Genomic DNA, 16,569 nt, shown 5'->3' on the forward strand with positions numbered 1-16,569 from the left:
CAAGCCCAGCCCTCATCTCCAACCCCAGCTCCCCGCACAGAGGATGCTTAACCCTTAGGCGAGTTATTTAACCCCTCTGAGCCTCAGTTTGTCATCTGTACAATGGAAATATAATAGCCCCTTCGTCACAAGTCTTTAGAAGGTTAGATGATAAAATCTTTGGGAAGCTTTTAGCCCAATGACTGATATACAAAAAAGCAGTCAATAAATAATGTTGTTGTTATTGGTACTAAAGTGTCAGAGAAGCAAAAGGAGTGAGACTTGCTGTACCAGGCAGCCCTCCTTGAGCTAGCCACAGCTGTGGTATGGACGCCCATGCACGAGGCTCCCTGCACCTCTCCCCTTGGCTCTTCAGGGAGCCTCTCAGCCCACCTGGGGCAGCCAGGAGGGAGGGGGAGGGGGAAGTTCCCAGAGGAGCAAATCTCAACCAGTGGAGAATGGGAGTCTGTAGATAAATGTCCCTGCCTCCGCCCCTCCACGGGGGCAATTCTGAGGTGCCTTCTGTAGCACTGAGCCCTGGGTGCCCACAGCCATCACAGCTGCGGGCACTCCTCCTTCCCATTCCCACGGCCGCTGCTCCCCACTGCTGCTTCCTAGGGTCGCCTCCCAAATACACCTCCTCACCACAGCCCTTGTCTCCGGCTGGAGGAACACAGAGTGAGACAACTGCAAGCAAGGGGAGACGGATTTGGATGCTGGGAGAACTGCGAAGCCGGATTCCAGAGAGGGCTAAGCACGACACACCAAAACTCAGAGAACCGTCCCTAGGAGCCAGGCCTAAGAGAAAAGAAGAGAAGGCTCCTGGGGAGAAAGGAAATCCACTTCAGGAAAGCTTGATATGGGAAAGAGCAGGACAGGAAGAGGAATCTACTAAATGGAAGAATGACAAGATTAGTAAGGAAGGAGGGAGAGGGGAAGGAGGGAGGGAGGGAGGAAGGAGGGGGAAGAAGTGAGGGAGGGGTAAATGCAAAGAAAAGCGATACATATTAAGTTAACATCGCCTGTCTTGCTGCATTTGTGTGGCTATAACTGAATACCATAGTCTGCGTGGCTTATAGACAACAGAAATTTATTTCTCACACTTCTGGAGGCTGGGAGTCCAAGATCAAGGTGCCAGCAGATCCCGTGTGGGGTGAGCGCCTGCTTCCCGGTTCATAGACCACATCTCTCACTGTGTTCTCACCTGCTGAAAGGGGCGAGGGACCTGGCCGGGGTCTTTTACAGGGGCACTAATCTCTTTACTGATTATTATGTATATAATCATTATTTAAAATAGCACTAATCACCTCCCAAAGGCCCCACCTCTGAATACCTGACCTTGGAGGTTAAGATGTAACACATGAATTTTGGGGCGACGCGAACATCCAATCTATGGCACCATGGTGATCACTGATTGGAGGAAAGATCGGGCCAAATCAAGGGAGTCTCCATCACTGACTGCTACCTACCTAAAATGTCTTTTTACAAGAAAGGGACTTAATATATTAGCACTTCTTCCTTCCACTGAGCTCCCACAGCCCCTGTCCACTCGGCCACAGGCGCAGCTCGAGGGGAATCACTTCTGCGGGGGTCTCACGCACGCCCCACCCTTCCCTGCCCTGGCTGAGGGCCTGTGCAGGCGGGACCGCCCCGCCCCGCCCCGCCCCGCGCCTGGCTGCTGTGTCCCCTCCAGCGCAGGCCCGCCACTCTCGCTCGGTGACCGAAGGAACGGGAGACTCCTGTATTAACAAGCGCATTATATCAGGTCAGCTAATTCTGTCAAAAGCTTGAACGCCGTCCTGACCATTAAAGGTTAAACTTCTTCAAATTCTGCTCACTCTTAATTTGCTCAGCAAACCTCTTCCTTTTTAGTTCAAAGATAGAAGCCCAAACCAACTGTCAAAGACAGCGTTGAGACAGTGATGGAAACCTGAGTATGGATTCTGTGTTAGATGATGAAAGGAATTATTACTAATTGTATTAGCTGGAGTGATGGCCTGGTGGTTAATTATTTTAATTTTTCTTAATTTTTTTAAAGATTTTATTTATTTATTTGACAGAGAGAGACAGCCAGCGAGAGAGGGAACACAAGCAGGGGGAGTGGGAGAGGAAGAAGCAGGCTCCCAGCGGAGGAGCCTGATGTGGGGCTCGATCCCAGAATGCCGGGATCCCACCCTGAGCCAAAGGCAGACGCTTAATGACTGAGCCACCAGGTGCCCCAATTTTTCTTAATTTTTAAAAAAGATTTTATTTATTTGACACAGAGAGAGCATGAGTCGGGGGAGGAACAGAGGGAGAGGGAGAGAGGCAGACTCCCCGCTGAGCAGGGAGCCCCAGGGCTCCATCCCAGAACCCCTGAGCCATTCAGGTGCCCCTATTTTTTTTTTAATTTTTAAATATTTTGTTTTTAAGTAACCTCTCCACCCAATGTGGGGCTCAAACCCACAACTCTGAGATCAAGAGTCCCACGCTCTACCAACTGGGCCAGCCAGGTGCCTCTATTTTTAAATGCTTCCTTATTTATCAGAAATTCACACTGAAGTCATTTAGGGTGAAATGCAATGATGTCTGAGATATACCTTAAAATAGTTCAGAAAAAAATATATATTAAGAGGGTAGATGAACAAGGCCAATAAAATGTTGGTAATTGGGATGCTTGGGTGGCTCAGTCGGTGAAGCACCTGCCTTTGGCTCAGGTCATGATCCGAGGGTCCGGGGAGTCTGCTTCTCCCTCTCCCTCTGTCCCCAGTCCCACTCATGCTCTCTCTCTCTTTCTCAAATAAATAAATGAGATCTTAAAAAATAAATAAAAAAGAAAATGTTGGTAATTGTTAAAATTGGGTGACAGGTACACAAGAATTTATTATAACAAGCCCTGTACTTTGGGGCCGAATTTCCAGAAGAAACACTTTGGGGTAAGGTGCAGTCCAGCCCAGCCCCTCGGCCACCTGGGTGTTGTGTGTTCAGGGTAGGGGAGGAGGAAGGGGTGCAGGGAAGAGGAAGAAGGAGAACGAACAGGATGTGGGGCCGAGTTGTGTTTAACTTCACATTTGATTTCACTGCCTGGCAGATGTCCTGGGGCCAGGGGGAGGGGGGGACAGCCTGTCAGAATGGGTATGAAACAGTGAACTGAAACAGAGATTTGACAAATCAAACAAGGAGACAGTGGTAAGAGCCAGCTGCGAGACCCTGGAAAGGCAAGTCCTGATGCTTTGAAGAAAAAGCCAAAGGAGTGGAAATTAGAGCCTCAGATGTTGCCCTAGCCCTGCTGGGCCTTGGGGTGCCCCACGGAGGCCACCGATCTCCCCTTCTCCCTCCACAAGGGGGAGTCGTGGTGTCCCCACTCCATGGTTATCCCTCCGCATTAAATATACCCTATAGGGTGAGAAGCCCTGGGTGTGAAGGCAAATGGGATTCCTGTCTCATTTTCCCACTTCCCTTATTGTAATAAAAAGGTACTTCATCCCTACCTTCAAAACCTTGTCCCTGGGGCTCTGGATTGGCAGCGGCCCGGAGCAGGCTCTCCTACTTCTCCACTGGCTCCCATCAGACCCCTCCCGGGGCAGGAGCACATCACCATTCACCTCCACGCAGCCCCCCCCCCCCCCCCCCCCCCACGCGCTCCACTCACACCGCAGGGGAGCTGAGAGTGCAGAATGGGGCTCGCTGAGGGACCGACTCAGAAGGCCAGTGAGGCTTCCCCCTTGGGGCCTAAGCCAGAGCCCTTGGCATGGAACACTATGGAACCTCAGACTGGGCCTTCCGGTCAGCGACCAGCGTTTCATCTCCGGCGGATGTCCCCAAGGAGAATCACAGACCAGAAAACCAACCCTGAAGTTGCCGCCACCCTCCTATCCTCTTTGGGGCCATCAGTCCTGACGAAACACCAACCCTCACAGCTTCACTTTTTCTGTTTATAAAATGTGTGTATTACCTGAGGGAACACTGGCGGGGGCAGCAGGAGTGGGGCTCCCCACCTCCCCAACCGCCGGCCTGAGACCCGGAGGCAGGGGAAACCCCTGCTCCCTTCCCTTCCGCACTTGGGCTTGGACCTTGCACCTGACTCAAAATCCAGAAGTGATCTTCACAGCCCAGTAATTATTTGGAGCTCATGGTAAGGGCCGAGAAGCACCCCCCCAGCTCCATACTTCCAGACGGAGGGGTTTATGACCCTTCGTCCCTTGGAGGAACAAGGCAGGGTGATTGTTACTTACCCCAAGCATCGGATGATGGCTCAGAGGTCTCACAAGACTCGCCCGAGGCTCCCATCGGAGGATGAGAACCTGAGCCTTCGGCTTCACAATACCCAGGCTGGGTATATAGGGCCGGCTTTCCCCACCCCACCCACGCCCAAGCACACACATGGATTTCTGATTTGTCCTGTCGCCTCCTCTCCCCATCGGAGGGACAGCCACCTGGAAACACTGGCTGGCCGTGTCCCCGTCCTGGTGGTGAGGAGCTGCCAGTGTGGGCTGCTTGTACACACGTAGTGTAAGCAGACGCCTGCACACACAGCTCCGGGGTTCACTCAGGGGTCTGCTTCCCTTCCCCACCAGCATTCCCGAAGCTCCCGGCATCAGTCGCCTGTCCTGCTACTTTTCTCGGCTGAGGAGCTCTAACCCCCCACCCCCACCGTATCGCAAGCACCTTGGCCAGATCCTGGCACTGGGTAAGCACGGGACTGAATAACATTTGTTGGTCTGACTTCAACAGTTGAACACCCATTTACACTTCTCATTTGGGCCATTAAGTTTAGGAGCAAAAGAAGCCCCATGAGGGGAGACAGAATTCTGGGCAGTCGGTCTACTTAGGTGATCCCGTGCCAGATACAGTTGCCAAAGCCTTGCCGTGTGGACAAGACTGGAGGAAGATTGGAGATGGACAGGTAGAATTTAGCAGAAGGCGAACTTGGGCTTCATCTCACAGGGGAGCTGCCTTACCGTAGGGGTACGGGTGGACTACTGCCGTGATGGCTCCCAGGAGGCGTGCCTTCTGGTCTCCACCTCCTTCGGTCGTCTCCTGTCACATGACTCAGGGCTCGGCCATGTGACCTGCTTTGTCCAATGGAACAACGGCAAGCCGCATACACGCAGAGCCTGGATCTGACCCTCTCTCGTGGCGGGAAAGCCTTCAGCCATCTCGGAGCCAGCCCAGACTAGCCTCCCAGAAGATGAGCGACCCAGCGGGGAGGAGTCCCAGCCATTCCAGCTGTATAAAGCATGTTTTTGATTATCTGGACTTTCTGAGGCTTTGGCGTTTGGGGGCCTTGTTGACACTGGATTGCTGATCGTTCCAGCAAAAGTCTCAGGGCTGACTCTTACTGCCTGGTTTGGGTCACATGCCTCTTGCTGAGCCGATCGCAGTGGCCAGGAGGATGCAGAGCTCTGCTGGTAGAGCTTTCAGTCATCCCAGAAACTGGGGAAAGGCTCAATCACACTTGGAATGAGAATGGGTAAAGGGCAATTTCCCAAAGGAAAAAAGGTTCTATTACCAAAAAGAAAGAGGGATGGATTCTGGGAAGGCAGAAACAATGGACAACGTCTCCAGGAATGTTCTGTGCTTCTCTGTCCTGCCTCTCTGATTCCTGATAGTCTTCCAGAGCCTTGTTCCGCTATGAATTTCTTTCTAGGAGAGTGAAGACAGGAGGCTCTCACTTTGACCCTTTACTTTCTCGTATAAAGAACAAAACCTGTTTCAACTGGCTCGTAACTTCAACCACATAGCATCAAATAAAAAATGATGTTTGACCTTAGGCTTTGAAGAAGGTGAAGCAATTGTCCTTGGCTCTGAGAACTTCTGATAAGACTGGAGAACATTTTTGTTATTGGTTATACTGGACTGGGCCTTGCTATAAAATCAGCCAAATTGTCATTGCTCTCATTCGGGTTATTTTATTGGTCTCTCTGCTTTGTCCGGGGTCACTCTTTCCCATTGAGAAAATTGGCTCCTTTTTTCCCTGCCTTATAATGGAGCTCATGCGGCCAATACTTTATCTTAGAAGGCATGGCTGTTCTGGGTGCTTTACAATAAGCATGATGACTATAATGATCCCTTGCAATAGAATAACACCTTGCCATCTAGAAAGGCCGTTCACACGCAGTCTTGTATTTGATCCCCACAATAACCAGGGTGGAGGAGTACGGTATTACCCTCGTTTTCTTTAGATATAGAAATAGACTCAGAGAGGTTAAGTGACTGACTGAAGGTCACAGAGCTACTTTGCCTTGGTTAGAAGGAAAATACTGGCAAGGATTAGACAGACATTTATTCGAGGCTTCGTCTATTTACCAAGATTAGACTTTATTGCCGCAAAGCTAATTAGGGCTAAATCCCTGGAAGAGCTAGTTTGCAGTACGCAAACTACAGTAGCTCAGAAGGACCCAAACACAAACGCAGGGTCACAGTGCCACCAACAGCCGTGACTGGAGCCCGGCCCAGCATGTCCGCCCTTGGACTCACTCACAAGCAAGTCCAAGAGACGGAGTCCCAGCCTGGCCCCCTGGAGAGCCGTTCTAGGTCCAGGAGCCCACGTCTGTGGTTCAGCACTGCTGGGGAACCCCTGCCCTCCTTTCTAGCTCCTCCTCTCCTCAGAGAGGCTGGTGGCTGGGCCACGGATGGGACTGAGACTTCAGTCTAAGACAGGGAAGGGACGAGTCTGGTAGGGCCTGGAATGCTGGGGAAATCGTAAGCCTGAGTAGAAACTCCAGCCCAATAGGCTGAGGGCTTCCCTTCCAAGGACTCTGCTCTTCCCGACCCACCTCCTTGACTGGGCATTTCAGCACAGAAGACGGGCACAGCTAGTCAGAGAGCTAACTGGTGGTCCTCTTTGGTTTGGTTTCCACACGACTCACAAATTCTGCTCTCTACCAAAGAAAAGAAGGGACCCGGAGTAGCTAGAGGAGACCGTGTCCCTTTCATAGGAGGAAGAGCGTCTGCGGAACTGGGAGACCGCCCTCCATTCCTTGTCCTGCGCCTGGAAACTTCCAGGCCATCCTCTCATCCTGACACCCTGCCGGTATCCTGAGCAAGCCACAGAGTGATGAGGCAAATGTCCCCCCCACAAAAGTGGGCCCTGACCCCATCCATTCAGTCCTGCCCCTGGTACTCATTGTGGAGGTCCTAGGGGCTCAGCAGGACATACTGGCCAGAGAGGAAGTGACCCAGCCCCAGAGCACTCTTGGAAACCTACTATGTTGACCCCAGATCCCACGATGTGGGGTTAATAGATCAGAGCCCCTTTCCAGCATTGTCTGAGGTGAATGGGACAGGGCTTATCAAAGCCTGCATGGGCCCGAAGAGAAGGAGCCTAGTCAGCTTACTATGCCTTCCCTGACCTAGGTGAAGCCTTCCCCAGATGATCAGACTGTGCGCTGTTGGGACACTTCTAGTCTAGAAGTTTCCGCCAGGTGGCAGAGAAAAATATCAGATGCCAGAAACTTACCCATCTGAAAGGATTTCCCCCATAGGAGAAAAAAACCCAATCACACCTTCTCCCAGTTGGAACGTCTGCAATTACTCACCCCCCAGAAGTGGAAAAAGAATGTCAGGACTAATCAAATGACTCACTCTGGGAACCCAGTGGATCCCAGTGCTGATCTTTTTTGAAATGTTCCATATGGGAAGATACAAATTCAATTTGTCTTGTCTAGGGGAAAAATGAGTTTTAAATATGTTAAATCAAAAATGATATCTTACATACCAGACATTAGCAACCCAGAACAAATGCCTTGGGAGAAAAATTACCCTGAAAATTTTAAGTATTCAGGTTGCCAAAGAACTGGGAATTTATACTGCAGCACAAGCACAGAGTGTCCACCCCGGACACCCACGTGCCCCGGATGGGGCCAAGGCAGACTGGGCGCCTCCGGCACAGTAGGTCCCCGGCCCCTGCAGCTTTACCGTCTTCCTGCTCAGCTGGGTTGCCAAGGCCTGAACACCTCAGAAACGCCCCTGGAACCAGCCCAGAGCAGGGTGGGGGGGAGGGCTGGGGAGAGAGGAAAGAGGCCGTTTCCACCGGTTTCCCAAGCCTGGTGGACACGGAGACTTTTTTTTTTTTTAAAGATTTTATTTATTTATTTGATAGAGGGAGAACACAACCAGGAGAGAGGAGCAGAGGGAGAAGGAGAAGCAGACTCCCCGCTGACTGGGGAGCCCCATGTGGGACTTGATCCCAAGACCCCGGGATCATGACCTGAGCCAAAGGCAGATGCCTAACCGACTGAGCCACCCAGGCGTCCAACACCAAGGCTATTAAAAGGCCAGTTTACAGAAACGCTGGAGGGCACTGGTTATTCTCGTCCAAAACAAGCTGGTGGGATAGAAAGCCCCAGGGAGGTCTGGGTTCTACTCTGAGCTCTGCCAGTGCCAAGGCTCGTGGACAAGTCCCTTCCCTTAATTCTTAGCTGATAAAACAGAGTTGACTCTAAATGATATCCAGGGTCTCTTTCAGTTCCATGGCAAAGATATTTTTCTTTCTTTCTGCTCTCTTTCTTTCAAGAGTCTGCAGAGAATGGTAAGAGCACCGTCTTTCAAATCAATCTGCGTGGGTTTGATTCCAAGCTCTGCTGCTTTCTAACTCTGCGACCTTGAGCAAGTAACTTAACCTCTCTGTGCTTCCACTTCTCCTTCTGCAAAATAAGATGATAGTATCTATCTCATAACCTTGTGAAAGGATAAAATGAGTTAACATGTGCAAAGCGCTTTGAGTAGCTCCTAGCGTGTAGCTCTTATTTATTGAGCAATTACTGTATGCCAGACTCTGTAGCAGGCATAATAGCTACAGAAATGGGCCAGAATGCCGCGACCCTTCCTCTCCAGGATGTTATTGTCTCCTAGCAAAATGCCGCCAGGAAATTCCTCTCTCGCGGTCACCTGCTTGTGTCCTGAAGGGTGGGTGACTCCTGGCATTCTGCCTTTGGTATGGGGTTGGACCCATAACAAAACCCCCAACTCCTGCAGGTCCCCAAAGCACACACCAGCTACCTGGCATCTCGACTTTTTTCCTTCCTTGCTTCTTTATTGCTTTTCCACTCCTGATGCTACTTGCAGTCTTTCTTCAAAGATAATAGAAATAAATAAAATCTGCAAAAGCACCTTTCCTTCTCCTCCCCTCACCCCTTTCTCTCTCGAATTTTCTCCTGTCTCCACTTGCTAGTATTGCATCACTCAGTCTCGCAGCCTCGCTCCACTTGCCCCGTTTGGGGAGCTACAAGATCCCTCGGTGCCTCCCTGCCCTCCTAAGAACACACTCTGGCCTCGCTCTTCCGAGAACCGGATGCAGCCATAATCTCCTTGGTTAGTGAGGACATTGGCTGCGGGAACATTCGGCTTTGTCTTCCCAGGGGACAAGGGGTGGGGGCCAGAGAAATTGCTCTGCTCCTGCACAGTCAGCGGGGAAGGTAATAGGGATTAATCTGGGCCCTGGCAAATGCAGATGTATCCCCAGCCTGGCAGGGAGTCTGAGCAGCTGTGGCCTGCAGGGGGGCACCCAGGGAGGAGAAGGAGGCACTGGCCCCAAACCGGCAGCCCCAAGGGGCTCCGTGCAGCACCTCGGAGGTCTGGAGAGGCCCTGCCCAGCGCTGCCTGGCCAGGAGGGCTGGTTGATTGATGCCTTTAATAGACATGCTGGGGAGCTGGCAGGCCAAGTGTTTATGCCCAAATGCATATTGGCTGTTTAAGGAATTCCCAAATCCCTCGCTGGAGCCTAGATTATGAAAAACATTTCTAGAGGAATCCTGTGGCCTCCTTGATGCTATGCTCATCCTCAGGCTGCCAGTGGGCGGGGGGGGAAGGGTTGGGGGAGGAGTGCAAAGGGCAGGTTCTGATCAGGCCCATTAAATTCTGGCATATGGGGAGCTACGGTAAAGACAGTTGTAAACATGTCTTGAGTGCCTACTGTATGCCAGACTCAGGAGAAACGAAAGCAATAAGGAGCAAAAAGAGAACCCAGTGGGCAGACAGTGGCACAGAGGGACGAAGAGGGACGAGGAGGCTCTCGGAGCTGTGGGAAGCACACAGAGGCGGCCTTTGGGGTCCCGATGCCCCTGCCATACCCTCCCCCACTCCTTCACCTCTGCAGGAGCTAAAATCCTTGTCCAGTCCCAGTGACGAATGAAGGGTTCCTTCCAGCATAATTTGTTTGAAGAGGGTGCTCTTGAAGCCCCCCAAACCCTCCCATAGCAAGAGGGTTGGGGAACTATAATGGCACATTTTTAGGAATCCTGACAGATCTGGGGAGGGGGAGGAATTTGGGGGGTGGTCTTCAATAAATCACAGGCTGGCCTGAGTCAGGACACCTGGAATTTGGTCCATGCCTTGTCACTCCAGCTGGGGACGAGTCACCGAAGCTCTCCAGCCTACCGCATAGGGTTTCTGTGCCATGTAGATGACACGACAGGTGGGACAGGAAAGGGAGAAGCACAGAAGCTAGGGCACCACAGGCAGGCCCATCTGTGCGAGCCTTTCCTGTCTTCAGCCACAGGGGTGATGACCCCTTCCTCCCATACCTCGTCCATGCTTCCTACTGAGGGTTTATTTCATTTTATTTATTTATTCATTTTTTTAAAAAGATTTTATTTATTTATTTGACAGAGAGAGAGACAGCCAGCAAGAGAGGGAACACAAGCAAGGGGAGTGGGAGATGAAGAAGCAGGCTCATAGCAGAGGAGCCTGATGTGGGGCTCGATCCCACAACGCCGGGATTACGTCCTGAGCCGAGGGCAGACGCTTAACGACTGAGCCACCCAGGCGCCCCTATTTATTTATTCTAAGGGATCTCTACACCCAACATGGGGCTCAAACTCAGGAACCTGAGATCAAGAGCCTCGTGCTCTTCTGAATGAGTCCCCAGGCGCCCTGCTGCTGAGTTTTATAGGATCACAGTTCACACTCATTTATACACAAATAGTTGTTGAAATAATACAGTATTTAATGAGGGTAAACAGAAAAGTGTGTGTGTGTGTGTTGTGGGGGGTGACTTTGTGATTGCTACATTTTCGGACCTTGCATCAAGCATCTGGAAAGGCAGCCTCGGGGCCGTGTAAAACAGTCTAGATGGGAACCAAGTTGCCCCGGGGCCTGGTCGGCCTCTGGGCTTCCAAGCCCAGCTGAAGGGGGAGGTCGGGAAGTACTCTAGAGTCTGGGGTCCGGGTACGAAGGCTGGGCTCCGGGGGAGGAACAAAGCCATGTAGGAAGGTTAACAAGGGTGTTGCGCTGGGAAACCAGAAATAGGGACTCTAATGCTGAAGCTGGGTAGCCCTGGGCAAGTGTGTTCACTTCTCTGGGCCTCAATTTCCTGATCTGCAAATCTGCATGCTGGACTCCATTTCTTAGGTCTGTTCTAAACAGCTTTGCTATTATACAAGTCCATAAATACATGTATCAGGTGGGAAGACACCCAGTCATCCAGCCTCCACAATTACGTGCTTGAGCCAACACACCAACATAGGGCATTTGGAAAACAAGTTTTATTTCATGCGCCAACTCGGGTCTGTGGATAGTGGCTACCAGGAGTGCTGTGTTGACAAGAAATCTGAAGCCTTGTCTGGGTACAGTAGGAGACAGGACGGTTTAGGGTTAAGAGCTAGATTCAGGGGGTGCCTGGATGGCTCAGTCCGTTAAGCGTCTGCCTTCCACTCAGGTCATGATCCCAGGCTCCTGGGTTTGAGCCCCACATGGGATTCTCTGCTTAGCAGAGAGTAGGGGGAGCCTACTTCTCCATCTCCCTCTGCCAGCTGCTCCCCCTGCTTGTGCTCTCTCTCGCTGTCAAATAAATTTTAAAAATCTTTAAATAAAAATTAAAAAAAAAATAAAGAAAAAGCTGGGCTCAGAGGCAGACACCCCTCTACTAATGAGCTGTGTGATTTGGGCAAATTACTCGATCTCTCCCAGCTCTGGGCTGGTTGTGATGATGGCTGAGTTAAGGCCCCCAAAATCCTTGCATGGGATCTGGCACATCATCAGTGCTCCAGGAGGATGGCCAGGGCTGTCTTGCTGGGCCTGGGAGGGTCCTGGAAGGAGGCCTGCCAGCACAGGGACCTGCCCTGTGACATCATCTCCTTCCTCTCAACCCAGTGATCACGCTGGCTGTTCACTCTGTTTCTCCCAGGAAAGGTAATTAGGAATCTCATCAGGATAGAATCAAGTTAGAGGAGACAGCCACCCCCAAATCCTCACATAACAGCTAAATTGCTCCTTTCCTCTTCTTTTGATCCTGGAGGAGATTTATCATTTCCAGAAATGCCTTTGCGGCCCCACCCTCTGCCCCTTTCTCTGGCCAGACTGCAGGAGGCGGGTGGAAGTCGCCCGACTTCTGAGCTGGTCCCCAAGGGACTCAGTCCTCTCCGGGTGCAGGTCTTCCTCCCTATCCAGCTCCTGATTCCCCTCCCTGGCCTGGGGAGGCGAGGGCGCAGCAGAGGTGATAATTGCGCCGCCATCCGGCCGGCTGATTCCCAGGCGCGCGCTAACTTGCTGGGTCTAGGGAGAGATTTCCACCCGCTCAGCAAATTTCCCTTTATTGTTGTTTTTGTCTGTTGGCTTTTCTCCCCTTTCTCTTTTTCCTTTCTTCCCTTGAGTCAGCAACACGGAGTCCAGGAAGGGGGAGAGATGCGCCCCGGCGCCCCCAGGTCCCTTCTCCTAGTCCCTGGCCGGCCCGAGCTGTGGACACCCGCGCTTCTGCCCCTCATTAGGGCCCAGGAACTGAATGTCGGCCCCCTCCAGGGCCGGTCACCTGTGTTCTCCTGGGCAGATCCCTGCCTGCCTGCAGCTCCCTTCCCTGCAGAGGCTCCTTCTTTCTCCCTTAGCCCCTGGAAGCTTGAAGCATCCAGACCTTTTAGTAAGTGCTTTACACTGAACTCATTTCAATCTCACTACAAATCTGTGAGTGATCATATTATTATCCCACACTGTTGCTGTCAGCAGCCAAACCAAGCAATAATAATATAATAATCAGAGTAGAGCAAACCAGCAATTTTTCATCTAAGCATTAAGATTTGAAGGGATATTTGAAAGGTCCCTGCCCACGAAAATATTACCCTACACTCAGGTCTAAAAGTTTACCAGTATATGTATCTAGTAGAAAGTATGTCCCATGCAATATTTCTCTGTTGCTCTTCTGGGATATACTTGTACTAAAAAATGATCCATCATTTATCTACAGTTCAAATTTAACTAGTGCCCTGTATTTTTATTTGCTAAATCTGTCGATCCTAGCCTTATGGGCCCTGCACCAAGGCTACCCAAAGGCTTCACCTACCTAGAAATGCCCTCTGCACCTCTGTACAACCACAGAACCCCCAGCTGCGGGGGAGCGGGGTCCATTCTATTGCACTCACCAGGGTGTCCTCTTCCTCCTCCCCCAGCTCTACAGCCTCTTTCCCTTCAATTCACAAGCCCCCCCCCCCAGATGAGCAGATTGCCTCACAGCTGGCCTCCTCGATGCTACAAAAGAATACAGGGTTTTGTCCAGAGCCCTTCCCGACACACCCCTAAATCCATCCTGATGCCAGAGAGGAGAGACAGGAAAGAGCAAGAGGATGCACAGCGCGGCTTTGAGATGTCTATGCCGAATTACCCGTGGCCTCTGCCAGAGAGCCAGTAGATTGATTTTTTTTCAAGCAGCACATGCTTACCCACGGGGCCCTAGGGATACCGAGGGATGGAGTGACAACCATGGGACCTTGTCCTGATGGAGCGTACATCTAGCAGGAGAACAAATCACTAGGTAAGTAACACCATGTGACAAGGGTTCTGCTGGGACACAGCATACGGCAGGGTCCCAGCGGTGCCCAGTGGCCAGGGGGCTGGGGCAGAAAAGGACCCCCAAAAGAAGAGATGAGCTGAAATCCGAGGGGTGAGCAGGAGTTCTCCAGGTAGAAGGGTTGTAGGGGGTGGCTGGGGATTAGAGTAACAGTGTTTTTGAAGTTCCCTAAACAAGAGAGAGGCTCTGGAACCTTGGAAACAGGATGCTAAGTGAAAAAAGCCAGACACAAAAGGCCCCATGTGGTATGATTCTATTTATATGAAATGTTCAGAATCGGTCAGTGCATAAAGAAAGGAGATTAGTGGTGGTCAGGGCTGGGAGGGGGCAAATGAGGAGGGACTGCTAATGGGATCGGGTTTCTTTTTGGGGTACAAATGTTGCAGGGTTAGATAGTGGTGATGGTTGCACAAGCTTGCAAATATCCTAAAACTGACTAATTTTACACTTTAAAATGGCGAATTGTAGGGTATGTGAATGATGTCTCCATTTTTCAAAAAGGGGGTGGGGTGGGGACCTGAGGCCCAATGAGCAACTGAATGAAGCCCAGGTGACATGGGACAAAAGGGAGAGGTGAGCCAGGCCAGATCATGCAGGACCACCTTCAGATGGACTTGACCTGGGAGCTGTGGAAAGCAGGGGTAGCTTTGAAGCTGAGCCCCACTTTAGAAAGACCACTCTGACTGCAGTGTGGGGGATGCATTGAAAGGGGGACAGAAAGACCGGGGAGGGGGCTGCTGCCATACCTTGATGAGAGATCATGGGGACCTGAACCTGGGCAGCAGGGAAAGAGGAAGCTAGGATTCAGGGGAGAGACAGTCAGAACGACAGAGCTGGGGATGGCTGGATGTGGAGGGAGGGGTGCGAAGAGGGAGGAGTGGGAACACATTTTCCCAGGGAAATGGGACCATTTATTGGGACCGGGAAGCCTGGAGGAGGCTCAAAGGAGGGGGTGTCTTGAGAAAAATGGTATGGTCTGCCGTGTGGAACACTATAGGGAGTCAAGCAGGTGGGAACACACAGGTGTCCCCTGGCTTCAAGGACAGGTCAGTCCCTGGTGACCCTGAGGGGACAGGGCTGGACTGCAGCTTGACTGAAGGGAGACTGAAGTAGATTGAGGAAAACGAATGGAGGAGGAAGAAGCAGAGACTGATGCTTGGAACAAGTTTGTGAAGGGGAGAAGCCATGCAGGGGTAGAGCTGGCAAGGTGGGAGGACTCAAGGGTGAGAGGGAAGCAATTTGTTTCAATCCTGAGAGCAGGGACAGGAGGGGCTAAACGTTGTGCAGGGTTTCTAAGGAAGTGGGTAGAGCTGGAATTAGCAGCCAGGAGCCTGGCTCGTGGGAGGGGGGATGGTCCCCTTTCTTCTTCTTCGAGGGAGGGAAGAAGAAGGGGCAGAGCTGAGGGGGGGGGGTGCCAGCGTTTGTAAGTCTAGAGATGAGGGAAGGGAATTCCCACACATCTTCCATTTTGTCACGGAAGCAGGGGACAAAGTCAAATACTGAGGCTGTAGGCAAAACAGCGGCGCTGGCCCAGCATACCCCTGAAATGGCTCAGAGAGCCTATTGTTAAGTTTCTAAGGATTCTGTGAGCTGGTTATTAAACATAGCTGTTATTAAAATTAAATTATAGTAAAGCCACACAAAGATGCCCAACTGTTTTTTTATAAAGATGCAAAAGCAGGGCACCTGGGGGACTCAGTCAGTTAAGCATCTGCCTTCAGCTCAGGTCATGATCCCAAGGGTCCCGGGATGGAGTCAGGCCCCCGGCTCAAGAAGGAGTCTGCTTCTCCCTCTGACCCTGCGCCCTCTCATGCTTTCTCTCTTTCTCAAATAAATAAATAAAATCTTTTAAAAAAAAAAGATGCAAAAGCATTTTGCCTTTTCAATGAGTGGTTGCAACTGGACCTCATCAGAATGAAAAGCTTTTCTCCGTGAAAAGCCTCATGGAGACAATCAGAAGATAAGCTACAGACTGGGAGAAAATACTTGCAAACTAGGTATCTGACGAAGGACCAGTATCTGGAATATATAAAGAACTCTCAAAACTCAGCAGTGTAACAACCAACAATTCAGTTAGAAAAAAGGGCAAAAGGCATGAATGGACATTTCCCTGAAAAGGAGATACAGACGGCGAATAGCACATGAAAGAATGTTCGAGGTCATTAGACATTTTGGGAAATGCAAATTCAAACCACAATAAGGTAACATGGCACACCTACCAGAATGGCTAAAATTAAAAATTGTAGTAACACCAAGTGCTGTTAAGGATGTGGGGACACCGCATCACTCATACATTGCTTTGGGGGACGCAAAATGGTAAAGCCACCCTGGACAAGCGTATGGGAAGTTTCTTACAAAACTAAACACGTGCCTACAATCCGACCCAGCAGTTGTACTCTTGGGCGTTTATCCCAGAGACATGAAAACTTACATTCACACAAAAATCTACCCAGGAACATTCAAAGCAGCTTTATTTGTAATAGTCAAAAACTAGAAACAACCCAGATGTCCTTCCGTGGGTGAATGGTGCATCCCTACCATGAAATGCTAACCAACAAGAAAAAGGAACTAACTCAATACATATAGCAACTTGGATCTTACAGTATGTGATTTGGAACTGGGGTTTTTTTACTCAGCGTAGTGCCCTCTGTGGGGAAAAAAGGAAATCCAGTTCCAAAAGATATTGTACTCTATGAGTCCATGTATAGAACACCCTCAAAATGACAAAATGATAGAAGCAGAGAACAGATGAGTGGTGGCCAGGGGTCAGGGATGGAAAGAGGAAGAACAGTGGGTCTCTTTGAAAGGACCACAGAAGCGATCCTTGTGGTAGT

Source organism: Ailuropoda melanoleuca, chromosome 1 (assembly GCF_002007445.2).
Source record: "Ailuropoda melanoleuca isolate Jingjing chromosome 1, ASM200744v2, whole genome shotgun sequence".
Lineage (NCBI taxonomy): Eukaryota > Metazoa > Chordata > Mammalia > Carnivora > Ursidae > Ailuropoda > Ailuropoda melanoleuca.